Raw genomic sequence first — 14751 nt, forward strand, 5'->3', positions numbered from 1 at the left:
GTTGCAGCAGAGAATAAAAAGCTTTCGAACCTTCTTTGCATAAAAGAATGCCGGAATTTGCATGACTTCATTCTAAGTTGTTGGCTTGTTGAGTTTTGTGGTTGTCTTTGGTTTAATGTCGAGACTTTGATCGTTTGGCTGAGATGTTAGTTACGTTAGGACTGCATTTGAGAAACCCATTTCGTTTTCCTTGCCCTGCGATTCTCATATTATTTTCCTTTGTTTGGATTTTCAATGGCTGGGATGTTCATTAGAGTGGGTTCATAGCAACGTCAACAAAGATGCGAGTTTGTTTCCTTGTGTTACCAATGACAGGTGCATGAACTTGCATGAAAAACTTTCAAAAATTGCACTTTGGCCCCCAAGTCTCCCCTTGTTTCACCATGGCCCAAACAATTGGAAAAATCAATCAAATTGACCTCTCAAATTTCTTTAGTTTTTGCAATCAAGTCATTACTTGTTTTAATTTTACATGGGTTGATCACCTTCCTTTAAACGCTTTGGGTTGATTCAATTTCATGCTTATTCCATTTCATGTGATTATTTTTTGATTAAATTGGTGCCTTGACCTTTCTATTGTTTTGAAGCTAATTTTTCCTTCATTTTTCCTTCATTTCCTTCATTTTTCCTTGACCTTTCTATGCTCCTATGTGACTTTATGTGCTTAATTGTATGCCCTTTTGAATGTTTTCATTTTCATTTATTTATTGGCTCGCTTTATTTGTTCAAATTTGATTATTTAAGGGGCATTTAAATGCCAAGATGTAATAGTTAGGCATTAATTATTTTATTTATTTTATTCCTTCTCCCCCTCTTAGATTGTAGTAGGCTCTCCCCAAATGTAATAGATAGGGCTTTCCTTGCTTTATTTGCCCTGTGTGATTTGCATGCTTACTTGCTATGTGTTACCCCTTTCCCTAGGTTTCTGCATCTAGATAAGCATGCCTAGATGCTACGTGCTATGTGTGAAACTATGTGCTTTGCATGTTTATTTGCTTTAGTATTATATCTGATCATGTGGATGAATACACGTCACCGTGGCTAGTCCAATGCTAGTCATGGTCTTCCCCTCACGCTCTCACAAGTCCAATGCTTGGAAATGAGCGTTAGTAAAGGGTTAGTCCAATGCTAGACCCAATAGGGCCGTCCCTCTTTTCCGCTAGTGTCATATCTGTATGCCTTCACTACATTTCTTCATTTTTCCTTTTAGTATTTCTCATTTTGCATGCTCCCTAACCTTTTCCCTACACATTTAGGGCTGCATTCTCATTTTAGACTAGCTCATTTGCTTGCATAGGTTAGGGAGTTACCCCTTGAGTATGAGATATGGACGAGTTTGACTTTCTAACCTTAGCACGCTCCTATTCCCTCTATAAAAGGGAAAATTGAAGTCACGAACATTAGATTCCCACACCCATTATGATGCATTCCTTTAGGACATGTATATTTGTATAATTATGATTATTTGTATTTTCCTTTTCTTTTCTTAGAGTCTCATATTTTTGCATTATTCGTGACCTCTCCAAAGAGTCCATATTGGGCATCACAATTAATGTGATTGGTACCAATTGAGTTTTGAAAAGATATTTTGACCCCCCGATACCCTCCTAAATATAGGGTATACATTCATATAGTACATCCAAATGTGATAAATCTTTACGTTAAAATAAGAAAATCTTTGACTAAATCGCGCAACTAGCCTTGGCTAGGTTGAAAGGGTGTATTGGATTTTTATCCTTGCCTTCCCTTTCTTCAAATGTGACTCCCGAATCTTTTTCTTTGATTTTCGTAGATTTGGAGTCGTTTAAAAAGGGTTTTTTACTTTTTTCTTTAAAAATTCATTTTTAGGTGACTTGGTACACCTTAACTCTATACCAAGTGACGACTCCATTTTTCATTCAAAAAACCCTTTTTAAACTATATTTTGGGTCAAATCGTCGCATTTCAAGTCCCATTTAGGCCCATATTTTTTTATTTTCTTTTTAAATCAAAAATTCATTTTCCAATCAAAAATTGAATCAAAAGCCATTTTTCTAAACTCGTCTTTTATTTTTCTTAATCAAAAAATGGGGCGCGACAGTTGGCGACTCCACTGAGGACTTAGAGAGTCCGAGCAAATTTGATTTAGTCAACCTTTTTCTTCTTTAACCTTTTCATATATCGCATTTGGATGTTTAGGGTTGCATTTTTCCTTTTTTAGGATTTTTTGCATTTTGAGCGTATCAACTCACTCCCTTACCCATTTGCGTACGATTGATGTGATGGATAGATGGTTTATTTATGTTTATCCCGCGCTTTGCATTGCATTTGGGTGGGGATACTACCCTAAAGTCTCGCGTTGGTTCTCGATCCCTCCCCTCCAAAAAAGAGCACTAGCATACGTGTATACGCTTTATTATTTATCACTCCTTTATTTTTTCTTTTAGTGGCTTGTCACGCCACTCCACCCTATTAGAATTAGGTGACCCACTTGGACGTGTGATCGCAACACGACGTGTGCGTAGCATGATCCGAGGGGTCACTCAATCTTCCGCTTTAAACTTTGGGTTGATAGCCTTTAGTTTTTAGTCTAAGGTTGAGGATTTTTTATAGATTCACTCAGACATGTAGCCGTAACACGACGTGTGCGTAGCAATATTTGGGGAATCGCTCGAGCCACCGACAAGGAACCTTGGGAGTGATGACCTTTGGTTTCCAAGTCTGAAGGTTTGGGGACTTGAGTTTATCAAGTCTAGATGCATTAGTGAACCCAAGCCTCATGCATCTATAATAGTTCACCTAGGACAGAGTCTGCCTCACCCTATTAGGGACATCATTCATGAGGGAAGGGATCCAACCCTCAATTACTTTTATTGCTTTACCTCTTTGTATTGCTTTGTTACAAATGTGTTATATGTATTTATCTGATTGAACTAATTTTTTTTGATTTTTTGTCTCCATTGCATTTATAAGCCCTAGAAAAATAAGAGTCCTGACATGGTACTCTCTAGGAGCCTACCTTATTTGATGTGACACGTTTAAATTCAATACTTCACATTTTCAGCATAAATACATGTCATTTTAGGCTCACCCCGGCATACAAAAAGGGTCCCTTTAGGTCACGTTTTCATTTGTATACTACATGTTTACGCGCTTTAATAAACTGGCATCATGCATCCACCTTAGAAGGAAATGCCATTTAGGGAATCTCGTGTTAGGAACAAACCGCCCTATGTCTCGGATATATAATCCAATGAGACTTGCACGTTTATATTTCCTGTACTGTCCGAAGGGGTAGTGCATGAGATAAGGTAGGATCCGATCTTTTCAAAGACGGCAAAACAATTTTTGCATATTGGAATATGGGCATCTAACAATCATTTTTTGGCCATTTTAAACAAAATTGTAAGAAATTCCCTTGCGTAAAGGATATTAATTTGAAGAAATTCACAAATGATTATTCACTGTAAAGATGATAAATATAGAGGCCAAATCTTGATTTGAGAAGGCTCATAGACTAATGCATTGCAATGATTTTTTGGAAACTACCAATGGGTAGATAATTCAATCGATTTTTGAATAAACCATCAATTTCATCCAATCTATTTTGTCAATTCATTCAATTTTAGGACAATCTAATCATTTTTGTATAAATCATTAACTTCATTTCATTCATTTGGCCAATTTACCCATTTTTAGGGCAATCGAACCGATTTTGAATAAATCAAGTTTCATTCAATCCATTTGACCAATCTAACTTTTTTAGAGTGATCTGATCAATTTTGAATAAATCAAATTTGATTCAATTCATTTGACCAACTTACCTATTTTTAGTGCAATTCGGTCGATTTTGAATAAATCATCAATTTCATCCTACCTATTTGATCCGCTTTCTCCTCTTTAGGGTTTAAGTCTAAGGTTCACTGAATAAATTAATTGAAACATTGCAACCTCTTTTACACATCATTTTATGTGTTGATCAAAGCAGACAATCCATTCGGACTTTGTCCTCATTTTTTTAGGACAAATGTCTCTTCTCACTCCAATTGGCCAAATTTTTTGAAATCTTTTTTCACTCAATCAATTGATCGGATTCATCAGGTATTGTATGGTGCCTACCCTAGAGCATTGCATTTTCATTCTAAGCCTACTTTTGGCATAAAAGAGCTCCCCCATAGGACATGCATACCGATTTTACAATTTTGCTTACTAACTTTGGGTATTTTTCTTTTATTTTTTGCCCTCCCCCCTGCATTCATAAAAATGTTTCAATAAGGGGAAAATATTTTTCTATATCTGATAACAATTTTGATCTAATAAAATTTAAAAATTACAAGTATTACTGGATTCTTGGGCAGATCTTGCAATAAAAACATGAAGGATCTATCTGGAAGCGCTAGGCTAAAGCCTGTAAGAGACTTCATAATTGTTTTTCAAAGAAAAGGAAAATTCTGTTTATTGGATTTGTTAATACATTCTTATTCCAAAAGTAAAGGAAAAAATGTGTTTATGTGGAGCTCATTAGAAGTTTTTTCTCTTCTCATTTGTATTATAATTGCAAAAGAAATTTTTGTTTCAAACTTTTTCGGCAATAAAGTTTTTTATTTCGACAATTATTGTTTTGTATATAATCATGTACATTTCATTCTTTCTTTTGCTCATTGGAGATTTCATGATGAATTTTAAGAAATAAAACTAAATTGAGATTTTTCAACCTCTTGCTTGAAAACTCACATGTGTATGGCTTCTAAAATTTTTACATACATTAGATTGGTGATCCAAACTGTACAATAAGAGTGTTCAGAATTAAAAGAAACCACTCAAATTGATTGGTCTGTCTCGAAAGACCCAATGCAATACCCTTTTTCTCCTCCACTGTACAATTCATACTTTTGCCCACTTCTATTAACCCCACAATAAAATCAGTCACATTGATTGATAAATTACAAATTGGGGCAATCTTTGCTTTAAAATGTCCACTGTGTCTAATCCGATTCAATCCACATCTAAGTGAAAGCAAAAATGTGCATTATTCTTGTTTGTTTTGAAAATTTGGAATGATACTTCAAGCGTTCATTTCTCTATCCATACAGCTTTTATCATTTGCTCTCCCATTTGAGCCTTTAAAAGAATAATTTCATTTCAAATAAGCGCCTTGATGATCACTATCCTACATTGGAAAATTTTTAAATATAAAAAAGGGAATGGATTCTCAATGAGCATTTCGTTACTTTGGTTGTCATGAAGCGTAAGAATGATGCTTTGGCCATCGTTTCTATAATCTAAACACTATTTATCCCTTGCATCCTTATTTGAGCTAAAATAGATGGTTCTTTTCAAAGCACCTATGATCGCACCCCACATTGGGGAAGGAGATTGGAGAATTTTTGCGAAAAAAAGGTAGAAAAATGCAAAAATGCTAAAATTAAAAAAAAAAGAAAAGAGAGAACCACAAATTGGGGAAATTTGATTATATCTGGGCTTCAATTTTGAAAAAGAAAGAGAAAAGGAAATGAAAGAGTTTCGTCCGGTGGATCACTTATGTTTCACAGATATGGATGAACAGGAGTCTTCCTCAATTAATTCATTCAGATACATGTAAGAAATTTCGCATTAATGAAAGTTTCCTTTCAGAGTTAATGTAAGGAACGGAATAAAAAGTCAGGTCCTCTTCTTTTCCAATCAAACATTCTATCCCTAGTTATCCCTTTTGAGCCTTCAGAATAAAATATTTCATTTGGCAACTCCTGAGAATCGCAAACCCCACACTGGGGCAAGTTTGAGTTGAAAAGGAAAGAAAAATCCCAAGAAGTGAAAAGTGCTAAACCAACAAAAGCAAAAGGAAAAAAGAAGAAAAGAGAACCTCATTTAGGTATAAATTGGGGCAAATTTTGAAAGATTTCAAAGGAATGGCTGAAGGCCGAAGGAGAAAAGAAGGAAAAAAAAGAGAAAAGAGATAAATGAAAGAGAAAAAGAGCCTCAATTGAGAATAAATTGGGGCAAGTTATGATTTAACCCTAAAAGAGGGTTGATACAATAATACGATTTCAAATCATTTAAACCACTTTTAAAATCCGCTTTCAAGCCTTAACTTTTCTAAACACCCTACCAGACCCCATTACAAAAGTCGAAAGTCTTGACTTCTGTTCTTTGCAACATCTCTGTCAAGAAATTTTCTAATTAATTGGCAAGTGATGCTCATATACTGATGCCAAGAAATTTTTTAGATGTACTTCTAAATTGATTAGCTGTGAAATTGACAGTGCTCATCATGTGAAAACCCGCAAGGATGCAGTTAAAAAAAGAGAGAGAGAGAGAAAAAAACGAGCAAAATAAATGCAAAGGAAATGAAAATTTGATGGTGAAGTCCCCGTTAAGTGATGATGAAAGTCACCAAATCTAAGATCTTTGAGTTCAAAATAGGGGTAATTTTGGAAAAATACGATCTTCGGCGCAATGTCCTTGAAAATTTTATCTCTTTAACTATCGTTTTCAAGCCACATTACAAGCTCATAAAGTCCATCGTTGACTTATCTTTCATGACAATTCGAAGTGAGGATTATGCTTCTGAGGAATCTCTCAATCATTTGTGATCATAAGGCTATAACCTGTTTCCACATATTTAGCTATCGTTTCTGCCCATACATTACAAGCCTAGAAAGCTTATATGTTGACTAAATTTTCTTAAGAAATAGGGGTGACAAACTATTTCCTTTCACTAAGATGTGATATTGAATGGATTACATACAATTTTGGACACAAGAACAAGACAGATCCTAACTTCCTATTTTCCTTAGTCACCTCAAAAAGTAGAAATAACACCCACTTGATTGGTCATGAAAGATGAGTTAACAAGAAGTGGTGACCCATTACTCTAAGCATCGATGCTAAGATGAGGAAGAAATCTTCTGTAATTTGGTATTATTTTGAAAGATTCATCATGAAATCTCTTGTTAGGAAATATAGTTTCTTACTTTGTTCAAACAAATGGAGAGTCATCCAAACAAAATTTTTTCAATCAAATGGACCTATATTGGGGCAAATTTTTATTTATGAGATTTCGCAAGATAAGCCCACACTGGGGCAAATTTTTTGTAATACATTTGAGATTTTTGTCCAAGAATCAAATAATACATTTTCGAATCAATCACGCTGCTCTTTTCATGAAATTTAAGTGCATACTGTACTTTCTTAAACCCCTGTGCAGGTATTTATGGCTGAAATCGACGAAAAAACATCTGGTGATATGGAAGGCTGATACCGAAGAAAGAGAAGAAAGAAGGAAAAGGGCTATACACTGGGGCAAATTATTTTCTCGAACAAAAAAATCAAAAAAAAGAAAAATCCCCAAAAAAATCAAAGAAAAAAAAAACAAAAAATCAAATTTAATTTCTTGTGGGCGAAGTTTCAGCGTATGCCGCGTATCCTTCTATCCCCCCTTTCTTGACAATCACACTTAATTTCTTGATCAATTGGATGGCAGGATTAGGTCTTATCCCACTGACCATTCACAAAGATCACGTTGGGCCTGGACTTTGTACCGCCAACATCCCGTTGGGCCTGGACTTTATATCTCCAACATCCCGTTGGGCCTAGATTTTGTGCCGCCAATATTACAAAAATCATGTTGGGCCTGGATTTGGTGCCGCCAACATCACAAAGATCACGTTGGGTTTGGATTTTGTGCCGCCAACATTCCGTTAGGTTTGGATTTTGTGCAACCAAAATAGGCTCGGGTGTTATCACTGATCGATTATCATGGCAGGCTTGATTTTAATCCCACTAACTAATTCTTTTGGCAGGTTCGGGTTTAATCCCACTAACCAATTCATCATACTGGGGCAAATTATTTATGGAAAGTTTCCCAAATATAAAAAAAAAATCAAAAAAATCAAAATAAAAAATCAAATCAAGTTTTATCACGGCAGGCTCGGGGTTAATCCCATTGATCGTTCGTCAAGGCATTTCAGTTGCACTGCCACTAGCCGTGGGTCAGTTCCACTAGTGAGCATTTCCATTTTCACTGCCACTAGCCGTAGGTCAGTCCCACTAGTGAGCATTTTCAGTTATACTGTCACTAGCCGTGGGTCAGTCCCATTAGTGAGCATTTCATCTTTACTGCCGCTAGCAGTGGGTCAGTCCCACTAGCATGCATTTCATCTTTATTGCCACTAAACATGGGTCAATCCCACTAGTGAGTATTTCATTTTCACTGCCGCTAAACATGAGTCAGTCCCACTAGCGTGCATTTCATCTTTATTGCCACTAAATATGGATCAGTCCCACTAGTGTGCTTTCCATTTAAATTTCCTGTTTCGGGTCAGTCCCGATTTTAAATTTCCTATTTCGAGTCAGTCTCGATTTTGAATTTCCTGTTTCGGGTTAGTCCCGATTTTAAATTTCTTGTTTTGGGTCAGTCCCGATTTTCAATTCCTATTTCGGGTCAGTCCCGATTTTAAATTTCTAGTCCGAGTCAGTCCCGATTTTAAATTTCCTGTCCTGGTCAGTCCCGTTTAAATTTCCTGTTTCGGGTCAGTCCCGATTTTAAATTTTCTGTCCGGGTCAGTCCCGTTTAAATTTTTTGTTTCGAGTCAGTCCCGATTTTAAATTTCCTATTTCGGGTCAGTTCCGATTTTAAATTTTCTGTTCGGGTCAGTCCCGATTTTTAAATTTCTTATTTGGGTCAGTCCCATTTTAAAAATTTTGTCAAAGGGGTCAGTCCCCATTTCTAAAGCATCAGTCGTTTGAGTCGTTTGCAGCCAAATAACACAGGTAAGTATTTGGTGTCTACGTTTTTCTCTCGATCTTCTACGAAACTCAGACAAAGAGGGGCAAACTGTAGACACCAAATTTTTTATTTTCAAACTTTATTTGATTTTGGCTTTATTTGTTTCAATTTTAGGTTTATTTTATTTTATTTTATTATTTATTTTGCCTTCATACTAAATTTCAGGAAAAAAAGAAGAAAAGGGAAAAGAAAGAAAAAAGAAGAAAAAAAGAAAATTAGAAAAAAATGGCAAGTGGGTGGCAAGCATTGGGACAAGTGTCCCTTTGTATTTTGGACAACACAATACCTAAGGGATTAGGTGTCTTGACACTTGGGAGGCTTAAGGAAATTTGGAAAAAATGAAAAGAGAAAAGGAAGGGGCGACTAAGGAAAAAGAAGGGGGGGTCAGCAAGGAAGCAAAAAAAAAGGAAAAACAGAACAAGGGGAAAATAGGGGAGGCTTCGGGTGGACAGAAAGAAAGCAGAGGGTCTGGGGAGGAGAAAAAAAATAAGAGCAAGAACAAGAGGCGGCAGAGGAGGAATCTCTTTTCATCTCTTTCGAATTCTTTCCACATCGGTATCTTCTTCTTCTTCATCGGTCCAACATCTTACTCCCTAGTCAGCTCTCAACCCATGAATCTTTACTCTCGGGTCTTTTTCCCTATTTCCTCAATTACAGCAGAAACATTTACGTTAACTTCATAACCACCACCAAGGCAACCAGTACTCCATCCACGCCACCATTACAATCGCCTGAAATTCCAAAGCACCAATGCAAGATGGCCAAAAACAGCCCCAGATTTTTTTTATTTTTTTCAATTACGCATCTCCCCCCTAGCCTCTTCTCCTCCCTTTGCCAGGGCTTCTCCAGCGTCGCCCATGGCCTAAATTTCTAGACTGCACCACCTTTTTTTTCCGCACCAATAACCCCTCTGATGCCGCCTCCCGCATCCGCAAGAACTTCAACTATTTCCGCCAAGCCCTAACGCCAAAAGAATTGCGGCAGTGGAGAAAGGCTTCGGCAAAGCAACGAAAAACAGAGCAAGAAAGGTTCATCAGATGCGCCACTGGAATCCACCGCCACCATCCACCGGAATCCATCGTCGCTGTCGCTTAAACAAAAGCGATGTAAGTTGTCCCTTTCCTTTAAAAAATTTTCAGTTCTGATCAAGCTCTCAAAAACGTCTGCCGGGCCTTTATTTATTGCACTTTTCCTATTAATTGTTCATGATTTTGGATCATACATGCTTTCTGTGTTTATTTGGGCTGAATTTCCTTGGATTTCTGACAATTTTGGGGCTGATTGTTATACCATTTGAATGGAGAATTTTAGGAATTTTTCATGCCCACTTGCTGTTTGTTAAAATGCCTGAGTTAATCTCCTCGTGCCTCTGCTGTTTTTTTTACCTTTAGTTGTATCATAGGTTGCTGATGCTTTTAGTGTCTCGCAAATTCTTGTAGTGTCTTGCTGATAGCTTGTAATGTCTTGCGTCTCTGGTTGCTGTACGTGTTTTGGGTCATCTCTAGCATGAAGTATAGGGCTGCTGTATTACCTTAATCTTGCCTATGGAGTGCCTTGCCGTTGGATTTTGTTTTTCTTTTCGCATGATTCCTAATGCTATAGGATAGAGTGGCTTTCAATGATTCCATTTTGAGTTACTAGAAGTTATCCCCATTCTATCATTTTTTTTGTTGTCATATGTTCTGTTGGGTTTCCGCTGTTAAATCTTCAGCGAGCTTTGCATCAGAGTTGGGCATGTTAATGGCTTGTGTCTTGAGGTGTATTAGTTGATAGGTTATGGTTTTGTTTTATCTTGTTTTGATTGGAGTTTATGGATGATTTATATAGAGAATAAGCTGCAAAGTTGCAGCAGAGAATAAAAAGCTTTTGAACCTTCTTTGCATAAAAGATTGCCAGAATTTGCATGACTTCATTCTAAGTTGTTGGCTTGTTGAGTTTTGTGGTTGTCTTTGGTTTAATGTCGAGACTTTGATCGTTTGGCTGAGATGTTAGTTACGTTAGGACTGCATTTGAGAAACCCATTTCGTTTTCCTTGCCCTGCGATTTTCATATTATTTTCCTTTGTTTGGATTTTCAATGGCTGGGATGTTCATTAGAGTGGGTTCATAGCAACATCAACAAAGATGCGAGTTTGTTTCCTTGTGTTACCAATGACGGGTGCATGAACTTGCATGAAAAACTTTCAAAAATTGCACTTTGGCCCCCAAGTCTCCCCTTGTTTCACCATGGCCCAAACAATTGGAAAAATCAATCAAATTGACCCCTCAAATTTCTTTAGTTTTTGCAATCAAGTCATTACTTGTTTTAATTTTACATGGGTTGATCACCTTCCTTTAACCGCTTTGGGTTGATTCAATTTCATGCTTATTCCATTTCATGTGATTATTTTTTGATTAAATTGGTGCCTTGACCTTTCTATTGTTTTGAAGCTAATTTTTCCTTCATTTGATCACCAATGCAAGGGAGGTACACTCTACTCCTTATCTTGATTTTTTCTTGACTCTATATGCTCCTATGTGACTTTATGTGCTTAATTGTATGCCCTTTTGAAGGTTTTCATTTTCATTTATTTATTGGCTCGCTTTATTTGTTCAAATTTGATTATTTAAGGGGCATTTAAATGCCAAGATGTAATAGTTAGGCATTAATTATTTTATTTATTTTATTTCTTCTCCCCCTCTTAGATTGTAGTAGGCTCTCCCCAAATGTAATAGATAGGGCTTTCTTTGCTTTATTTGCCCTATGTGATTTGCATGCTTACTTGCTATGTGTTACCGCTTTCCCTAGGTTTCTGCATCTAGATAAGCATGCCCAGATGCTACGTGCTATGTGTGAAACTATGTGCTTTGCATGTTTATTTGCTTTAGTATTATATCTGATCATGTGGATGAATGCACGTCACCGTGGCTAGTCCAATGCTAGTCATGATCTTCCCCTCGAGCTCTCACAAGTCCAATGCTTGTAAATGAGCGTTAGTAAAGGGTTAGTCCAATGCTAGACCCAATAGGGCCGTCCCTCTTTTCCGTTAGTGTCATATCTGCATGCTTTCACTACATTTCTTCATTTTTTCTTTTAGTATTTCTCATTTTGCATGCTCCCCTAACATTTTCCCTATACATTTAGGGCTGCATTCTCATTTTAGACTATCTCATTTGCTTGCATAGGTTAGGGAGTTACCCCTTGAGTATGGGATATAGACGAGTTTGGCTTTCTAGCCTTAGCACGCTCGTATTCTCTCTATAAAAGGGAAAATTGAAGTCTCTTTTCCGTTAGTGTCATATCTGCATGCTTTCACTACATTTCTTCATTTTTTCTTTTAGTATTTCTCATTTTGCATGCTCCCCTAACATTTTCCCTATACATTTAGGGCTGCATTCTCATTTTAGACTATCTCATTTGCTTGCATAGGTTAGGGAGTTACCCCTTGAGTATGGGATATAGACGAGTTTGGCTTTCTAGCCTTAGCACGCTCGTATTCTCTCTATAAAAGGGAAAATTGAAGTCACGAACATTAGATTCCCGCACCCATTATGATGCATTCCTTTAGGACATGTATATTTGTATAATTATGATTATTTGTATTTTCCTTTTCTTTTCTTAGAGTCTCATATTTTTGAATTATTCGTGATCGCTCCAAAGAGTCCACATTAGGCATCACAATTAATGTAATTGGTACCAATTGAGTTTTGAAGAGATATTTTGACCACCCGATACCCTCCTAAGTCTAGGGTATGCATTCATATAGTACATCCAAATGTGATAAATCTTTACGTTAAAATAAGAAAATCTTTGACTAAATCGCGCAACTAGCTTTGACTAGGTTGAAAGGGTGCCTTGAATTCTTATCCTTGCCTTCCCTTTTTTCAAATGTGACTCCCGAATCTTTGTCTCTGATTTTCGTAGATTTGGAGTCGTTTAAAAATGATTTTTTACTTTTTTTCTTTAAAAATTCATTTTTAGGTGACTTGGTACACCTTAACTCTATACCAAGTGGCGACTCCATTTTTCATTCAAAAAACCCTTTTTAAACTATACTTTGGGTCAAATCGTCGCATTTTCAAGTCCCATTTAGACCCATGTTTTTTCATTTTCTTTTTAAATCAAAAATTCATTTTCTAATCAAAAATTGAATCAAAAGCCATTTTTCTAAACTCGTCTTTTATTTTTCTCAATCAAAAAATGGGGCGCGACATGAGGAAAAGGACGAATGACTTCCCGAAACCAGAAAAAAATTAGCTTACATCATTAAAACCATACGGATCCCACAAACACATTATGCTATCCGATTAAGAGTTCCACAGAATTGCATTTATGCATTCTTTCTTATCAAATTTAATCCTTAAAAATAGGGAAATTAAAATAAACCCCATGTCTGCCAACTAAAGTTTGATTAAAATGGGATCCACTTAAATTATATGAAACCAAAACAATGAATCAACGGAACTACAACAAGTACGACCAGAGGCATAATAACCAAAACATATGACTAAAGATTGAAACCATATAACATATGGGCCCTGCCATGACTTTTGCAACATAATAGTTCTATAGCCAGAACATAAGTTAACAATCTGTCAACTCAAACTTGACTAAGGTGGGACCCACTAAATTCCATGTTAACCAAACAATGAATCGTGCAATTCATGAATTGCCTACTGTCATGAAAACTAGATTATAACATATGCAAACAGTCATGATGTCGTAAACCCGAAAGCCGAAACACAAGGCAATAAATTGTGAACGAAAAAGTCAACAATCATGGTTTTAACAATTGGCCGATTCTTCACAAATATCATACATAATTATTCTTAAAGATAAAAATTACTAAATTCAAATTATTTCCTAATAATCAAACATATGGGCTCTGATACCACTTGTTAAGGTGGTTGTCTAAATTTAACGTTTGGTGAAAATCATCACCTATTAAACTCAAAATCTATATGGCGATTATTAAGAAATAAATTAACAGGAAATATTGCGGAAGCGTACCTTGATCCATGCTGACAAACTTGATACTTGAATCTCTATAGATTTTGGAGTGGCCTTCCAGGCCAATACGTATTCACCAGTTCTTGAGAGAGCCCTTTAGTTTCTCTCTGGTATGTTTCCTGCCGATGGGATATCAGAAAAGAGCTATTTTATGGACACTAGAAAATATGACAATAAGAATAATACGTGTGACTTGGGGACTATAACCCTATTTATAGATAACATTCCTGTTATCTTTTGGGTTCCTATTTCAGCCCATCATAGAAATAGAAAATATCATTAAGTCTCTACACATTAAAGACATCCTATTAGATACATTAAATTCAAACCATATTTGATTACTTTAATTGGACTTAACCTTATTTGACAGTTTGCATCACATTATTATTCACGTGTAAGTCCAATATTGGATTAAGGATCCAACAATATGTACCAGTATTTCGGCAACAACTTTCGGTTGACGGAGGGGTTTGAGGAGGAATTCAAGGACACGGCTAATGAGGACGACTATGGCAGTTTGGATTATTAACAAGGGGAATGCAAAGTGCAGCGGATTATCCCCTTGCCATGCGCCACCCGAGGAAGTTTTAACTAAGGTCACATTAAATGCCATAATGCTATCTGGCAGCTAGTAGCCACTAGTCACTAGGTAATTGTGGTGTTCAGAATTTGAGGAGTTGCACAACAATATATGGCTGTTTTGGAACCACCAGACTTAGTAGCCATAAAGGAGCGTCTTTCACATAAAAAGTACTCCCTTTGTCCCAATTTGATAGTCCTATTTCTTTTTTCACACAGTTTAAGAAATAGTAGTTAAGTTTGTTAGAAAAGTAAATTTAGATTGCTATTTTCCTAAAATACCCTTACATTAAATATGGTATAATTTTATGGGAACTTGAATTGATGGTAAAAAAAGAATCAACTCTCATTAAATGGGGTAGGTATATAGTAACAACTACTTACATTGAATAAGGATATTTTAGAAAAATTAAAAT

At 36.2% G+C, this 14751-nt stretch overlaps 1 pseudogene; it reads right to left on the bottom strand.

Annotated features, from left to right (window-relative positions):
- LOC113715967 (cation/H(+) antiporter 20-like) overlaps nucleotides 1–14369 on the bottom strand; it is a 47485-nt pseudogene extending 33116 nt beyond the window's left edge.
- Between the last annotated feature and the right edge of the window lie 382 nt (nucleotides 14370–14751).

This window comes from Coffea arabica, chromosome 11c, assembly GCF_036785885.1.
Source record: "Coffea arabica cultivar ET-39 chromosome 11c, Coffea Arabica ET-39 HiFi, whole genome shotgun sequence".
Taxonomy (NCBI): Eukaryota; Viridiplantae; Streptophyta; class Magnoliopsida; order Gentianales; family Rubiaceae; genus Coffea; species Coffea arabica.